At 32.4% G+C, this 16,203-nt stretch overlaps 1 protein-coding gene across 12 annotated transcripts in view; it reads right to left on the bottom strand.

Moving 5' to 3' along the window:
• LOC139491481 (proto-oncogene tyrosine-protein kinase Src-like) overlaps window positions 1-15,810 on the bottom strand; it is a 44,593-nt gene extending 28,783 nt beyond the window's left edge. For 3 of the 12 annotated variants that reach the window (XM_071279200.1, XM_071279223.1, XM_071279244.1), the window contains exons 1-2: window positions 15,656-15,810; window positions 5,991-6,072 (exon numbers count right to left, since the gene is read on the bottom strand). The gene's annotated coding sequence lies outside the window, so the exon portion shown is untranslated. Of the gene's footprint in view, window positions 1-613; window positions 845-5,990; window positions 6,073-15,655 lie in introns of those variants that run through there. The other 9 variants (XM_071279238.1, XM_071279287.1, XM_071279204.1 and 6 more) reach the window with 7 other exon arrangements.
• Between the last annotated feature and the right edge of the window lie 393 nt (window positions 15,811-16,203).

The raw sequence follows: 16,203 nt of genomic DNA, 5'->3' as shown, positions 1-16,203 counted from the left end.
GAGTTGTCTCATTGACAATCATACCACATCTTTTTTATACTCATTATTTTTTACTTTCGTTTTTTTATACTTCTGGGTTACATCTACTCTATATATACTTTTTTTTAATACATATAAGAGGATCTAGATTTGGAGGGTCTTCATCTCTAAATTCTTTAATTTTTTAAGGTTATTCTAAAATCTCTCTACTTTGTGCCCATTATTTTTTATTCTTTATATTTTAGCATCCCATCATTCTCTAATCCGGATCTTTTTAAACTATTTCTTAACCTATTCCCAAATTTTTGGTCCATTTTTTAAATAGATTTAGCCCATTATTTTCTGGACTGAAAACCCCATCCTCACCCTCATATATTGTTAAAAACTGTATTATAGTTAACCTTATCCCAATGTTTGGTATTATTTCGTGGAAATTTTAACACAAGGACAGTCAAAAAACTTTAAATCTCTGATCGATATGCTCCGATATCAATGAACAAAAATGTGACATATCACATATCAGAGATATTTTGTACTTGAAAGCCTAACCTAGATAAATATAATACAGTGTAAAAAAATATTTCGTAGAACAAAGATTGAAAGTAATCAAATAAGACAATATTAAAAAACTTACCACAAATTTGTAAAAAAAAATATGTAAAATTGAAAGACAAATAATATCCCGACAAAATACTGTTTGTAGATGTAATCTCTACTATAGACCAGGAAGTAGATGTTGATAGGAGTGTGAAAGAAGTGATAAAGAGGCACAACACTTATACATCCTTCAATGGGGATTTATACATGTATCCCATCATATACATGTATTCAAACCTCTTCAAAACTTCATATAGAAATATAAAACGCATATAAACGATATTGATAGGTGACATGGTACAAAATTAAGCACTACATCTATTTTATGTATCCTTCAGGCATCCATTGACATTTTAATATATAGTTAAAAGTGGGCTAACATGCATAATTTGAAAGAAAGTTCAAATTTTAGTCAAAATTTATTGTAATGATATTGTCAATTTGAACTCATAAAAGGTACAGACAGAAACTGGCATCAATCTTCAATAAAGTCCCTGAATTAGATAACTTTGTATGAAGGGTTAAGATGATAGAACATATAAGTTGTAAAACCTCTTACTGGTTTCTCGGTTCTATAAAAGAGGGAATATGCAGTTTATAGATAAATCCCCTTCAAGAGGAATAAATCTGAAAATAACATGAAATATTCCTAACTGCATTTCTACATTTTTTAAACCTTTCTTAAAAGAAAATTGTATCCAAGTAAATTTATGCTCAGACACCTTATCAAGTGTTTATTTCAAATTTATCCTATTTTTAATTGAGATGAACTTAAATTGTCAATGATATACATGTGTAAGTAACATGAATGTAATAAGGATGTAGAATATTGTGAAGGTCCAAACAGGGAAGTTTTTAAAACACATCACTGCACATTAACATTTATATATATATGAGGGCCTTGATGGGTAATCCTTGATATAGTTATTTTTTTTATTTTTCACACCATTTTTCTCTATAATTTATATTTGAGCACTCCATTATTCTATATTTTACTACTTTTTGTTTTTGTCTTTTTTGTACCTATCCTTTTTGTAGACCTCTTTAGCACTGTTTTGCTATTTTAATTCTCTAATCTGTAAATAACCATCCACACCCTCATATGCATGTACAGATAAAGGCAGGAAACAATATTTTTACAGTCATGCTGGAATATTCTTAAACATGATTTTTTTTCAAATAAATGTAACTAAATTAAATATAGTCCACTTCCTATAATGTAATTACTGACCTTAATTATAGTTATTCATGTGACCTAATTTCTGACCAAACATGATTTTACATTAATCAAGGATTTCTTTATATGCATTTGGATTAACAGACAAACAGGAAAGGCAAATATGTGGCAGTGTAACATCAATAATGTTTGTATGAATCAAAAGAGATCTAGGGTATACCTTATAAAGACAGCAACACACCATAAAGACAATCAAAAGACACCAAGAGGGCAACATACATTCATTAACAACAGAGAGGTGATATGCATACAGTATGCCAAGCAATAAATTATCAAGAGTCTTGGAAAAGTAAATAAATTACAGAGACTGTATCATTGATAGATCTGCACTAATTTATCAAAATTATCCCAAAAATGTTGAAACATGTGAAGTTTTAACATTGTCAAATATTGCCATCAATAGTTCTGTTGCTATCTCTCTCACAGCCACTAGACATATTTTGCTGAAATCTTGAAAATTTCCTTGATGAAATAATCAAATTGTGTCATGTACAGTACGATATTCATATTTTCTTGTAAAGTCATTCAGACATTTAAAAAGATATAAATATAAATAGTATTGTACAATTATTCTATTTTGGGTGAATATCCAGGGCTCATTTAGCTTACAAAATTTCTGAAATTCATTAATTGGTAAATGGGAAAATATCAAGTATAGGAATATTAGACTATTGTTCAGAAAGTTTTGAATGTCTATTTTTATACACTCCTATTTAGTAATAAACATGGGTTAAGAATCATTAGATCTATAGAACGAAGGATACATATATATGAATACACATTTTTTTCTTACATATATTGCCCTTAATGTACCTCAAAGAGAAGAAGTTTCTAATTTAGTAAGTAACTTCCTTTATCTATTTAAGTTAATGAGATGAATTTCTATGAATTATGATGAGGTTAACATTAAATAAGCAAGGACATTTTCTAGATACTTCACTAATTTCCCTTCAGTAAAATGTGTGGAGTGCCAGAAGATTTTTATTCCTTTGAACTTTTGAAAATCTAATACTTTTTTTCAGAAATTTTTGCTCTTCATACAATGTTCTTCTTCTGATAAAAAAAGAAACACTATGAATTAAAAAAAAAAGAAACTATCAGATTCTTGAATATTTTCAGACACATCACATATGTTAATGAATAAAATTGTTAAAAGGTTTTAAAATGTGAGGTCATGCTGCTGCAGCAAGTATACATTCAACTTATTATAGTTTCTACAAAAATACATAAATTGGAGAATGGTTATATAATCAGGGGCAATAACTCCTATACTTAAAAGAAGCAGAACTTTGACAATTTCAGCCTGTAGATCTTCTTTTACAGTAACATTTTAAAGTTTGACTTTATCTACTAAAGCATTTAAAAGTAATAAATATGCCAAAATTGAGGAAAACTAACAGTCAGGGGAATGACTCCACTAATGGAAGTACACCACTAATTCATGGCCCCATTGCTTTCTATGTTCAATTCCTCAATTTCAAACAGGCACAGCTCTTTGGTTTTAATTAAGTTTAATTAATATGACAATGCATGTCAAGACAACAGTCTATAGTGTCTTGTACTGAAAAAATCAGCATAACTTTAATGGCATATAAGAAAAAACAGGTTCCTGGAACCACATATGTACCAAATCAGGTACTTCAGATCTGACAAACAGGCAAAAATGTACCCTCTTTATAAAATTTGGTGCATTTGTTTTAATATTCAAAATTAAAAGTCAACCAGATGCTCAGCAGGGCGCAGCTTTATATGACCACATATGTTGAACCCTGAACAGTTGGGGCAAGAAAGGACACAACATTCAAGCTTATACAGCTCTGAATGATGGGTCACACTGAGGTCATTTTGCATACGGAAAATATGTCGGGGGAAATTGCTTCCTGGAAGGAAGCAATTAAAATAGCGTAAACTTCTTCTAAATATGAATAAATTAAAGAATTTTCTTCAGAAAAAAGTATATGTAAATAAGTTTTATAATGAAAACTATCCATTGAGTTATAAAAAAACATGCATTATATTTTTTTTAATTTGAGGTTTCTTATGACTTTTATGTAGACCAATTTAAAAACACGACAAAAAATTGAGAATCTAAATACACGGTTAGATTCAGTACATCAAAGAACCCCAATAATTCAATTTTTGATGAAAATTAAACAAAATTTAATTTTGGCCCCTTTTGGCCCCTAACTTCTCAACTGTTGGGACCAAAACTTCCAAAATCAATTCCAACCTTCCTTTTGTGGTCATAAACCTTGTGTTAAAATTTTATAGATTTCTGTTTACTTATACTTAAGTTATTGTGAGAAAACCAAGAAAAATGCTTATTTGTGCTGACGCCCTTTTTGGCCCCTAATTCCTAAACTGTTGGGACCAAAACCCCCAAATCAATCCCAACCTTCGTATAGTGGTTATAAACATTGTGTTAAAATTTTATTTTTTTCTATTTACTTATACTAAAGTTATTATCCGGAAATAATCCATCTTCAAACGACGCTGACAACGATGAAGACAGACGACGACATCATGATACCAATATACAACCGACATTACCTAAACATTCTACATATTTTGAAAGTTACACTCATGTTTAGGAACTATTTTGTGTTAAATATGTACTACTTTCGTATGTACTTTCTGGCCTGGGGGAATTAGTGGTGTTACACCTATTAGTCCTTTCACAATTTTGTTCAAGTTGCTCTATTTGTAGATCTTATGGACTATTGTGCCAAATATTCTGAAGTTTCAATCTATATAAAGCAATCATGTGTTCAAAAGGCTTGCATGAGAGCTTTAATATACAGAAACACCTTTTCTGGACCCCCTTCCTTGGACTGGAGTTCCCCCAAGGCACATGCCTTGGCTGCATGTAAATATTCCTGAAAATGAAAACCTGTACTCCAAAGATCTTATCCAGAACCAAGATTGTTAAAAATTTCGTACAATTTATAAGCTGTCTATTTGTGTATCTGTGATTTAACAATTGTGGCGTAATCAATTCCATCTAAGATTTGATGGTCAATTCTTAATCAGTTTAATGATCTTTCATCTTGTTTAATGTGACACTTTATATGATACATTACTTGCACAGTTGAACTGCAATAGTTTATCCAAATAATCTAAGACCATTAATCAATGCCTTACATAAATTAAGAACATGTTTATAGCTGAATCTTGTGAGAAACTTTATGTATTGGTCAGATATATGAGAGTAGTAGCTTGAAGTACCAAGTTGTATGTACGAACGTTAATTGGAAATTATGATTAAGAATATTTATTATACATGTACATGTACTGTTATATAAAGATTATATATATATGATTAAACATGTGAACATTAAATGGACTTCGTTATATAGACAGTACTAAGTGAGCTTACGAAGCTAGTTCCCTATGTTAACGGGCAACATGGATTACGATCCCGGATACGTAGATCCGAAATAATGACATAGTTCTAAGACACACACAAGAAAGCCCCGTTATACAATTATCAAAACTGATAATTCCACCATGACGCAAAAATGTTCACAGACTTGATTCTATCATTGAATACTTTAAACACAAGTTGTTTCCCTTAGCCAATTGTATTCTGTTATGCTGGGTGTTTAATATGCAGCCATGTACTGTAGGAATTGGGGATGTAAAAAGACTGCTTCATGTCGAGTGACACATTAAAGGTTCTGTTATGCTGGGTGTAATTGTATAATATGCAGCCATGTACTATCCGCATTGGGGATGTAAAATAAGCTGCCTCATGTCAAGTGACACATTAAAGAATCCTTACAACTCTCTGAGGGGTTCAAACATGTACGTTTAGGTGGCCTGTTGGAATAAAACATTTCTTTTCTAATGAACATACTCTCATTTTCTAGTGGCTGCCCAAATTCCAACCCTTCCTCCTGGTTAACCTAACAATTGAATAAATTGTTAATTTGTCCTTGAATGTGCATCAAATATTTTCCACTGGACATGAAGTAACCAACACTTTATCAATTAATATAACCATCAAAATCCCACAAGTCTAACTTCCTACTTAAGCTTGTCAGCAGCAACCATCTATCAAGGAAATCAAAATGACAAAGGAAAGCTGTAGAATTTTGTATGAGCTAAGTGATTTATACTCATGTATTTACAAACCTGAAAAATGCAGTTAGAATTATCTACATTTATATTTAAGTACCTGTAATCTGCTTTTTCTTTAAAGTCTACTCCTCAAAAAACTCTCCAAGTAGCTTCCTATGTGTGGATCAATAAATATCTACCTACAATTTGAGGTCATACATGTCAGTAAGTTAGTAATTTATATATTTCCTTATATATCTGATGTAAAGAAAGAAATTTTAAATGTTGAAGTTACAGTATTACATATCAGATTTTATTCAATACTTTATAATACATGTAGAGATTGTAAATTAACAGAGAAATTTCTTGAAATTTCAAAACATGTTTCATACCAAAATTGTTAAATTAGAATTTAAGGAAATGTGATTACTATTAGCTATATATATATATATAGACTTAGGGTTAATTACAGAACTGGCACATGTATAAAGTAGACATGTACCAGTATTTTTGCATTTTCTTCAATAATAATAACTTCTTGTAATATTCCTTTTGTCATGTTTGTTAAATGTAATTGATTAAAATACTGTAAATTCAGAAATTATTGCATGCATGAGAGTTTAAATAATTGAGATTAAAACCCTGTCACACTTTTTGCAATAATAACAAGAGGCTCTCAAGCACCTGAATTGCTCACCTGTTATTTTTTGCTTAAAATCTTTTCACAATGATCAATGATAATTTTGCTTTTCAATATATATTAATGAGCGTCTTAAAAATTCCATTTAAATGTTCATTGTATCTGTCATATTTTCTTCAAAAACCAAAAAAAATGCATTTTACCCCCTATGTTCCATTTAAGTCATAGCAGCTATGTTTCTTGACGTACAAGGAAATAAAATACAAAATTTATACTAGATATTCAAAAACTAATTTACCCTAAGTTTTGGTGAATTTGATTCAGCAGTTTTAAAGCAAGCAAACTAGATGAACAAACTCAGAAAAATTGTCTTTAAAGGGTAGTTACTCCTAAAGGGGTCAATTGACAATTTTGGTCATACATGTATAAACTTTTTTGTAGATCTTACTTTGTTGAACATTTTTGCTGTTACAGTTTATCTTTATCAGTAATAATATTCAAAGATAATAACTAAAATCTTCAAAATTTCCTTAAAATTACCAATTTAGTGGCAGCAACCCAACAATGGGTTGTTAGAGTCATCTGAAAATTTCATGGCAGAAAGAAATTGAACTTATGAACAATTTTACTTCATATCAGATTTGCTCTAAATGCTTTAGTGTTTGAGATAAAAGCCAAAAACTGCATTTTACCCTAATGGTTTATTTTTAACCATGGTGCCCATGTTTTTAGACGAAACAATAAATAAAACACAAACTTTATTCTAGATACCCTAAGGATCATTCAGCTAAAGTTTGGTAGGAATTGGTTCAGTAGTTTCAGTAGAGAGAAGAGAAGATGTTTGAATTTTTGAAATATAGTTTACACCAGACGAACGATGACAAATGACAACGGACGCCAAGTGATGGCAATAGCTCATCGTTCCTTTGGAATGGCGAGCTAAAAAACATCGGAATAATTTTTGAATTTACAGTAAGACAAAAAACAACCTTTCAGCATGAAAAAAAACCATAGTAAAACATTGGGCTTGTTACACAAAAATAGACCTTGAAAAAAAGATACACGTGTGTACATATGCAGACTTCACAGTTGTTTGATCATCATTTAATAAACTTTCAGTCTCTTATGGACTAAATATAACAGCATATATTAGACCAACAGTAATAAAGTAACAAAAACGATTGAACATTTCATCCAGCAATAAAATTAAAATCACTGGACTGAAAAAGACCTTTTCCTGGTCTTGCTTTGTTGGTCAGCCTAATGCATTAGGGCTATATACACGACAGTTGACGACACATGTGTGAAACTCACTTACAGTGTTTATGACCAGACTCATTAAAACTATCAGTCACTATAGGCAGCTTTAATTCAGCTGACAAAAATAACTTCTGACAAATTGAGCTGGACAATTTGCTAATCTGAATCAAAATTGCCTCTGAAAAGCATGTTTTTTTTAAATCATTATACATGTAGTCCAAAATAAGGGTATTTGCTAGAAGACCTTTCAAATATGTCACCACTGCTAGCTTCATATATAGGGTTTGGTTAACATTAATTAAATATTTGGCAATTAGGTTTGAAAAGTTGGAAATATATTTTCCAGTGTTTAAATGGGGATTTTTTGCCACCACTTCTTCCATCTAAGAAACAAAGTCTCCCAATCACCATGATCACCAATCTTAAAAGTTTCTAAACGCAAAAGTCAAATCATGTCAAAATCACCTCTCCATGGTTTCTAAAAAGCCATATATATATCCTAATTATAATTTTATCAAGAAAATGAATATATTGTTAAATCATGTAAATGTACCTACTGTATTGACAATTTCTTAAACTACACTTACTACGAGTATGGTCCGTGTAACACTTATCAATTCAAAGTTTTAAAAAGTTTTGAAATTTTAGATTTTTGGAATTTTGATCAAAGTTTTAAAATATCAAAATTTCAAATTGTGTTAAAGTTTTGAAATTTTGAAATTTTAACCAAATTATTAAAATATCAAAATTCTAAATATCGTTTATAAATTTGATAGTTTAGAAATTTGAACAAACTTTTAAAATACTAAACCTAACGCGCAATTTTGATTATTTCACTTTTTGAAAGTTTGATTTTTTAAATGTTTGCTTAAAATATCAAAATAGAAAAGGGGCAATAAGAGGGATACCTGTAAAAAGCGAAACGAAATAAAAGCGGAACGAAACGAAACAATATGAATTAAAAACATACTGATACTTAAAAGTTTATGTATGAAATAAAACGGACATTTATAAGCGGTGCAAAAGTGGATGACAAAATTAATATTTCTTAAAAGAAGATAATCTATTTAAAAAACAGACGTACGGCTCTGATATTGACCATTTTACCTGCTGGTTTTATGATACTGAATGCATGGTGTCCTAATTAAGGTTGTGCTAGTCCACAGTGTGGGAGGTTTTTAATATAATCTTATTTACGCTGAAATTAAGACGGTACTAAGATCCAATCAGCAAATTGGAACCAAGATACTGTTACAAGGTATCTACAAAAACTCATCATAGATGGATACCAGAATATAAATTTTGCCGGTTTTTGCGCCAGAGGCGCGTGTCGTCTACAAAAGACTTATCATTGACACTCGAACCAAATGAAGTTAAAAAGGCAAATAAAGTCAAATAAAATTGAAAAGGCCAAATAAAGTAAACTTTTAAATCCAAAGTATAGCTCTGGTTTTGTAAAAGTTGAAACCTTTCATATCATATATAAACGTATACCAAAAACATTATTTTCACGAGCATTCATATTTATGTAATAGTTACCGCTGTACTACATTAAGCACCCAACTTGCATTCATGTTTATGTAATAGTTGCTGCTGTACTACATTAAGCACCCATCTATCCAGTTGTAGGTGCCGGCATTTTGAAAGTTGAAAATTGTGTTCAAAAGTTTCTATCAGCGATGCGATAAATGGTAATCTTCTGGGGAACCAATATTTAGATAGTCCCTGTTTTTTTACTTGATATTACCACTAGGGGCTTCGATAATGGTACATTAAAATATTCTGATCCCTAATTTGATGATATAATATTCTGTGCCAGCAGAGGACAAAAGAAAAATTATCCATGCCTTTTAGTGTTAAATTTTGAACCAGACAAGTTGATTAATAGCGATGAAAAACTTAATAAAATTGTTAGTGCTTCGACAAAACAACCTCACCCCACTTTAAAAGTTAAATGGTTGCTCCCTTAAAGACAACGTTTGGACTGGTTATCATACACGTAGCTCCATTATAGGTTCTAAATCAACCACTGTTTTATTATAGTAAACAAAAGGAATAGATTTTTTTGTATAGAAGGATATTATTGTCCCGTATTTGCATTTTGTTATTTGGGTATTTTTAAGTTATCGTACGACAATCGACTTTGAGCAAACTAAAAGTACACATGTACATCCAGTCAGAATGGGGCGTGCAAAGAGAAGCCACACTGTCAGCTGCATGATGGATGTTTTCCATTTTTGGCCGTACACTTATGTTGCTCTCGAAAAACCAGTACAATGAATTTTAAGTAAAGAATTCACCTACGGAACGCTGAAACTGAAATTTGAAATTCAAGAAAAATAAGAACGAAACAATTAAAGAGGTGTTTGACCAATGTGAAGTTAATACATATTTAAATCCATCTATAAGGGAAAGTTTGTCCTCGGAAGTTGAATCTTACGTTTCTTCGTAATTTATATGTAAACAACCTATTTTAAATTATCGATTTTTTTTGTTGCCAGTGAGAAATATTTCATGAATGTTCCGGAACAAATTAGCAATAAATACAGAGTGTGCATAATGAAGACATATAAAACCTTTCAATTAGTTTATAAGTTGAGGTCTGAAGCTGGTGTACGATAGTAACTGCTAGCCTTATATATATAGTAGTCCTTTGTTATTTTATTATCATTGTTATGTTGATTAGTTTCTTAGTTTGTTTCCTATTTTGAAATAGGACTTGTATTTTCTATTAAAGTGCGTTTTACTGTTCGTATTACTGTGTGTTTTTCATTCTCTATTGGCTAGAGGTAGAAGGGGAGGGTTGTGATCTCAGGAAGCATGTTAAACCCCGCCGCATTTGTTCGCCTGTCCCAATCCAGGAGCCTCTGTCCTTCTAAGTCTTGTATGATTTTGATTTTAGTTCATTGTTATATTTCGGAGTTTAGTATTACGTCTATAATCACTGAACCAGTACATTTTTTGTCTAGGGGCCAGCTGAAACACACCTAGCACAACTTTCATTGCAACGCTATATATTAAGTATTCCTTCTGTATCATTTCTTGGAACTGAAATAAATCATAAAAGGCAATATATTATCATCATGGCTTTTGCAATCGATAAACAAGAAAGGAAAACGTGTTAAGCTGTATGCGACCGAAGCGCTTTTTCTGGATCTACCTCTATCAGGAACGTCAAAAAGGCGAATAATACTGTATGGTTTACTTCGAGTTGGTCATTTTTCACTGATACTCAGGCACGTAGCTACGTTTACGTCAAAACGCCCGGGCGTACACTTGAATTTTGATAAAAAAACATGTTTTTATATAAATATTAAATAGAATACAAAGAACTGGTTAAAAGTCATTTATAGCCTTGTATTTTTTTCCTAGATGGCATGTAATTGCGAATAAAAAGGACGAAAGTTACTTTTCAACAAAATGGTATCAAATTTTCCATTTTCTGTCAGACTGAATTTTACTCATTTTCCTTATGTTGAAAACAATTCATTATCTACTAAGATTCGATATGTGGCTTGCATTTTTGTCGAACCTGTGACACTTTATGTCGTGAAAACGAGACATACCGATCCTAAAAGAGGGACAAAAGATACCAGAGGGACAGTAAAACTCATAAATCGAAAATAAACTGACAACGCCATGGCTAAAAATGAAAAAGACAAACAATAGTACACGTGGCACAACATAGAAAACTAAAGAATAAGCAACACGAACCCCACAAAAAACTAGGAGGGATCTCACCAGACTCAAGCTAGCGACCAATTCTAGCGACCAATCAAGCTAGCGACCAATTCTATCGACCACTTAAGTTAACACTGAGCATAAACACGTAACGCTCCGGAAGGGTAAGCTGATCCTGCTCCAAATTTTGTTCGTTGATTCATTATTTGGTTCAGTATTCAAAGGTACAAGGATTGTAATTCAACACGACAGACGCACGTTCCGTTTACATAAGATTCATCAGTGACGCTCAGATGAAACTAGTTATAAACCAAACAAGTACAAAGTTGAAGAGCATTTAGGACCTAAAATTCAAAAAAGTTGTATGTGGTTATTTTTTTTTTTTTTTTTAAATATCAAGAACTTCGTCAAACCTTCGAGAAATTTAACAGAATATGGACAGAAACTGTTTATGATCAAAACAAGTATCCTCTAGCATTATGATAATATGTAATCGTCCCGTATTTTATGGAAAAAGGAAATTTCCTTTTGCAGTTAACAACTACATGTACTGTCACGTACTCGGTGAAGTGACTTCTGGGTATCGTACCAGAGTTTACACCTGGATATTGGAAGATGCACCGTTTCTTCGCTTTCTATCTTTTAAACTTATAGTATGGTCTCTGTCACACAATAACAATGTGTGGGACGTTTTTCTGTCTCTAAAAGACCTTGTGTGTCCAGCAACAACCAATGCAAACCTATGCACTATTACACCTTGGCTATATTCAACCTTTGCACTGCTATCCTGTGCACTACTATCCTGTGCACTATCTGGCCTAGTCTGCCTGTGCACTGCTTAACCAGTACTCTCTCTGGTTTATGCTTTACTTGTGCACTTTAACCGCACAGTCGTCTAGGCACCTATTAACCGGTGCGTATGTTCCTTTTATAATATCCCCCTGCAACCTTATTCAGGTACGCAGATAGATTCTTATTCAGAATCTATATAATCTTTATAAAGTGAAAACTATTACCTTGAAGTTCTTACTTCTTCTAGACGTTTGGATTATCCAACAAGTACCCTTTGTTATATATATATATATGGTGGTGTTTAACGACCTTGACTGGCTATACAGCCCTCGCACGGTCGGCTCGGTGCCCGAAGACGTTTGGTGAGCTTTAACATATTTTGATGCCGTGGGTCAGGAACAAGTAGTGGAGGTCGCAATATGTAGGCCGCCATCTTGGTTTTGGTGAGTTGTTTTTGGTTTGTTTACTATTTTGTTGTTTATTCTTCACTAACGGCTGCTTTCAGGGCCAGTTTGGTCAGCTTGGCAGCCCGCTAGCCTCGATGATGGAGTACTGGTAGATGATCTCGGACGTAGTTCGAAAGATGACAGGAAGCGTTATCAGGACCAAAGCCGTGAGGCAGTGAAATGAAAGTCGTATCACCCAACAGCCTAGGATACAGCCCTCGGACGTTAATCGGCATAACACTCCCCATGATACAATAATTTTGGAGTGCATGTTAAATTGACAGCACATCAGCTTATATACTAAGGTTTTGGACCATACCATTTAATTTGGACGATACCATATGTCTTATTCATATGAGTGTTTATAATAACCTAACCCTTAATGCTAAAACGTTTGAATGACGGCCCTTATGTTTACGACTTCCGATCTGAATATTTCCGGGTATGCTAACCACGACCGGTCCGTTACTGATTCTAAATATTATAAATATCCATAGCAATGTAAACAAACAAAACCAAAAACAAAACTTTCAAACATAACGAGTTCGTATAACAAAGTTTCAGCTTGATAAAAGAAATAAAAAGAAGAACACTAGTAAAATAAAACAGGTGAACCAAGTTCATCACATCACCCATGCCTCCAGGAAATGCGTCCCCGCATTTATCGAACACAATTGAGCACATCTACATCAATTGGACATTTTTCAGTCCCAAACTCTATCCGGGTATTGCCTCTGGCCATGCCATTTAAAAACCACAATTATAACCGTTACTTCTTCAGTAGCTAACCACTAGAACAACTCGTAGATGTGTGATCTACCTGACATGACACGATTCCCACTCAACTGTATACCATTGTCTTTGCACTGGAGGAAACGTTAAACATAGACATCAACTTAAACACATCAACTTTATCCTAAGAACCCTTACTTCTTGATTGAAACATGCATGCTGAAAGATTTTTGAGCAACCAATCTTTAACTATGAAAACTAACACGTCAAAATTACTTCTAAATGTTGGGCACTGGGAACACAAAATAGCTTTGAATTATTTATCTCAAACGCTAAACCTTATATAAGAGATTTAAATCAACGTAGTTGATTCCGGTTTAGATAGGTTTAATTATATTTTTTTTTGATAGATGCACAACCTTAAAATTTCAGGATACTGTTATCCCATGTGATGTCTAATATATTTCATTAAAAAAAAACCGACTTCTTCTTTTCATTATTCATTTTGTTATTAAGAATGATTTGAAATATTTCATGCTATTTATTTATAACTAAGAATAGTGCTTACATCAGTGATTACAGGTACCCCTCTTGTCGCCCCTTTATATTTTTGATATTTTAAGCAAACATTTAAAAAATTAAACTTTCAAAAAGTGAAATAATCAAAATTGCACGTTAGGTTTAGTATTTTAAAAGTTTGATCAAGTTTCTAAAATATCAAATTTATAAACGATATTTAGAGTTTTGATATTTTAATAATTTGGTTAAAATTTCAAAATTTCAAAACTTTAACACAATTTGAAATTTTGATATTTTAAAACTTTGATCAAAATTCCAAAAATCTAAAATTTCAAAACTTTTTATAACTTTGAATTGATAAGTGTTACACGGACCGAGTATCTACAGTACACTGAGAAAATGTTTTGAGTTAGCAGCAGACAATTAGGGACACATTAGTTACCATTAACATGGCATTCAGTTCTAGATCTTCAATGGGAGTTTTCGTACTATTTATGTTTGTGTTGGGCATGAGAAAATCATTTAAGGTTTCAAGTACTAGTGTGGTCACTTATACAAGATTAAACAGAATGGTGCTCCATATTAAAATATATATACAAATATTTAGCAAAGCTACATGTACATGCATGACCACTTACACACCATAATGACGATAACAAAGATGCTTAAGGACACTTGATAAACTTTAAAAGTGCATGGACACAGCGCAGTCCCCTATATTTAATAAATGATCTCATCAAGTTGTGCTTATCAACAAACTTTTCCTGTGAAGTACATATCTTGAAAGGGGTCTATTGTAATAGATTCTGCAGTATCTGATAAAAATCGTAACAGTTTTCTGTTAAGCTCACCGACTGTCACTATCTGATCTCTGTCAGCAACATTCGGAAGAGTGGGTGCACAATCCAGACAAGTTCAGACTTTTTTTATCATGCAAAGGATACAATTTGGATCAGAATCAGATTAAAAACAGGATAAATGGTAAAGCATCCTGAACAATATCTGATTGCTGTTGCAATTAAATAAATGTGTTTACAAATTTCCAGCCATTCATGAATCACATGATCTCAATTGATCTAATGTTTAGACAATTTTAATGAGGAATAGTTTAATATCAAGGACATAAATCTGAAGTCAGTATATATATATATGCACCACAATTACAAGTGTAAGCTCTGAATTGTACATTGAACAGTAATATAAAGTCACAATGTGTGATTTAAGCTTTTTAGATTATTAAAGAGAACAACATGAACAATGTCAGGCCAGAGACTGGCAGAGTTGTTATTTCTAGTATGTGTTTATAAGACTACACTAACACTCTGTCAATTTTCATATCTTAGCCAACAAGTTTTTTTTTTTTGTACATAAGCTCAAGCTGATGAATAATTCTTTCAGGCCTAGTCAGCTAACTTAAACTAGTGCAAAGTTTCTACAGGCTTTAAATATCAAATGCACCTGAGACTACTATAATGTGTTATAGTAGTCTCAGAATGCACCAGTACGGCTGTGGCATATTCTCAGGGTCTCTATAAAAATCTATTTTATTTGCGCAATGTCAATTCATTTCAAAGTATTGGGGAAGTCCCTACCTGGGAAATCAACAGGTAATGTACCACTGATGTGTATAAAAAGAAAGTTCATTTATGTTTATATCGTGATCTGACATCAGAGACAAGTGTGAAAACATATTGAAAGTACTCTCTTTCTTACCTTAGGTCTTTTTAAAGTTCGCCAAATAAAACCCTCTTCATTAATAAACAGAAAAATAACAGGAAGAACTTTACCAAAGTGGGTGAAACTTTAACTAGGAAGTAAAACTATATATATCTGTATCTTTTCGATTGTTTGTGGTACTTATCTTTACTAAGGGGAAATAACTCTTAATTTTAGCAGGTGCGAGTTTTTTCCGCGCTACAATTCAAATATGAATAGACAGAAGACACAAAACCATAAAGCAGAGGCGGATTTAGGGGGGACAGGGGGCCCGGGCCCCACTTTTTGGGGAAAAAAATGGTTGCTTATATCATAGGGAATCATTGAAGTGTGACTGGAGCGGGCCCGCTCTTATCTGAGGTCCGACAGTGGGCCCCCGCCACTTATGAAAATTTCTGGATCCGCCACTGTGAAGCTTTATTTAAAGTCGTTATAATGCAATAAAATTACAAGAAAATAGCTTGTTTTAAACAAAATAACAGATTTAAGGAATGGATATATTATGTAACCGGTCACTTGCACAGGGACTCGGTTAGCAGATATTT

The sequence above is a fragment of the Mytilus edulis genome, chromosome 1 (assembly GCF_963676685.1).
Source record: "Mytilus edulis chromosome 1, xbMytEdul2.2, whole genome shotgun sequence".
NCBI lineage: Eukaryota > Metazoa > Mollusca > Bivalvia > Mytilida > Mytilidae > Mytilus > Mytilus edulis.
This window is presented reverse-complemented; position numbering and strand designations above follow the sequence as displayed.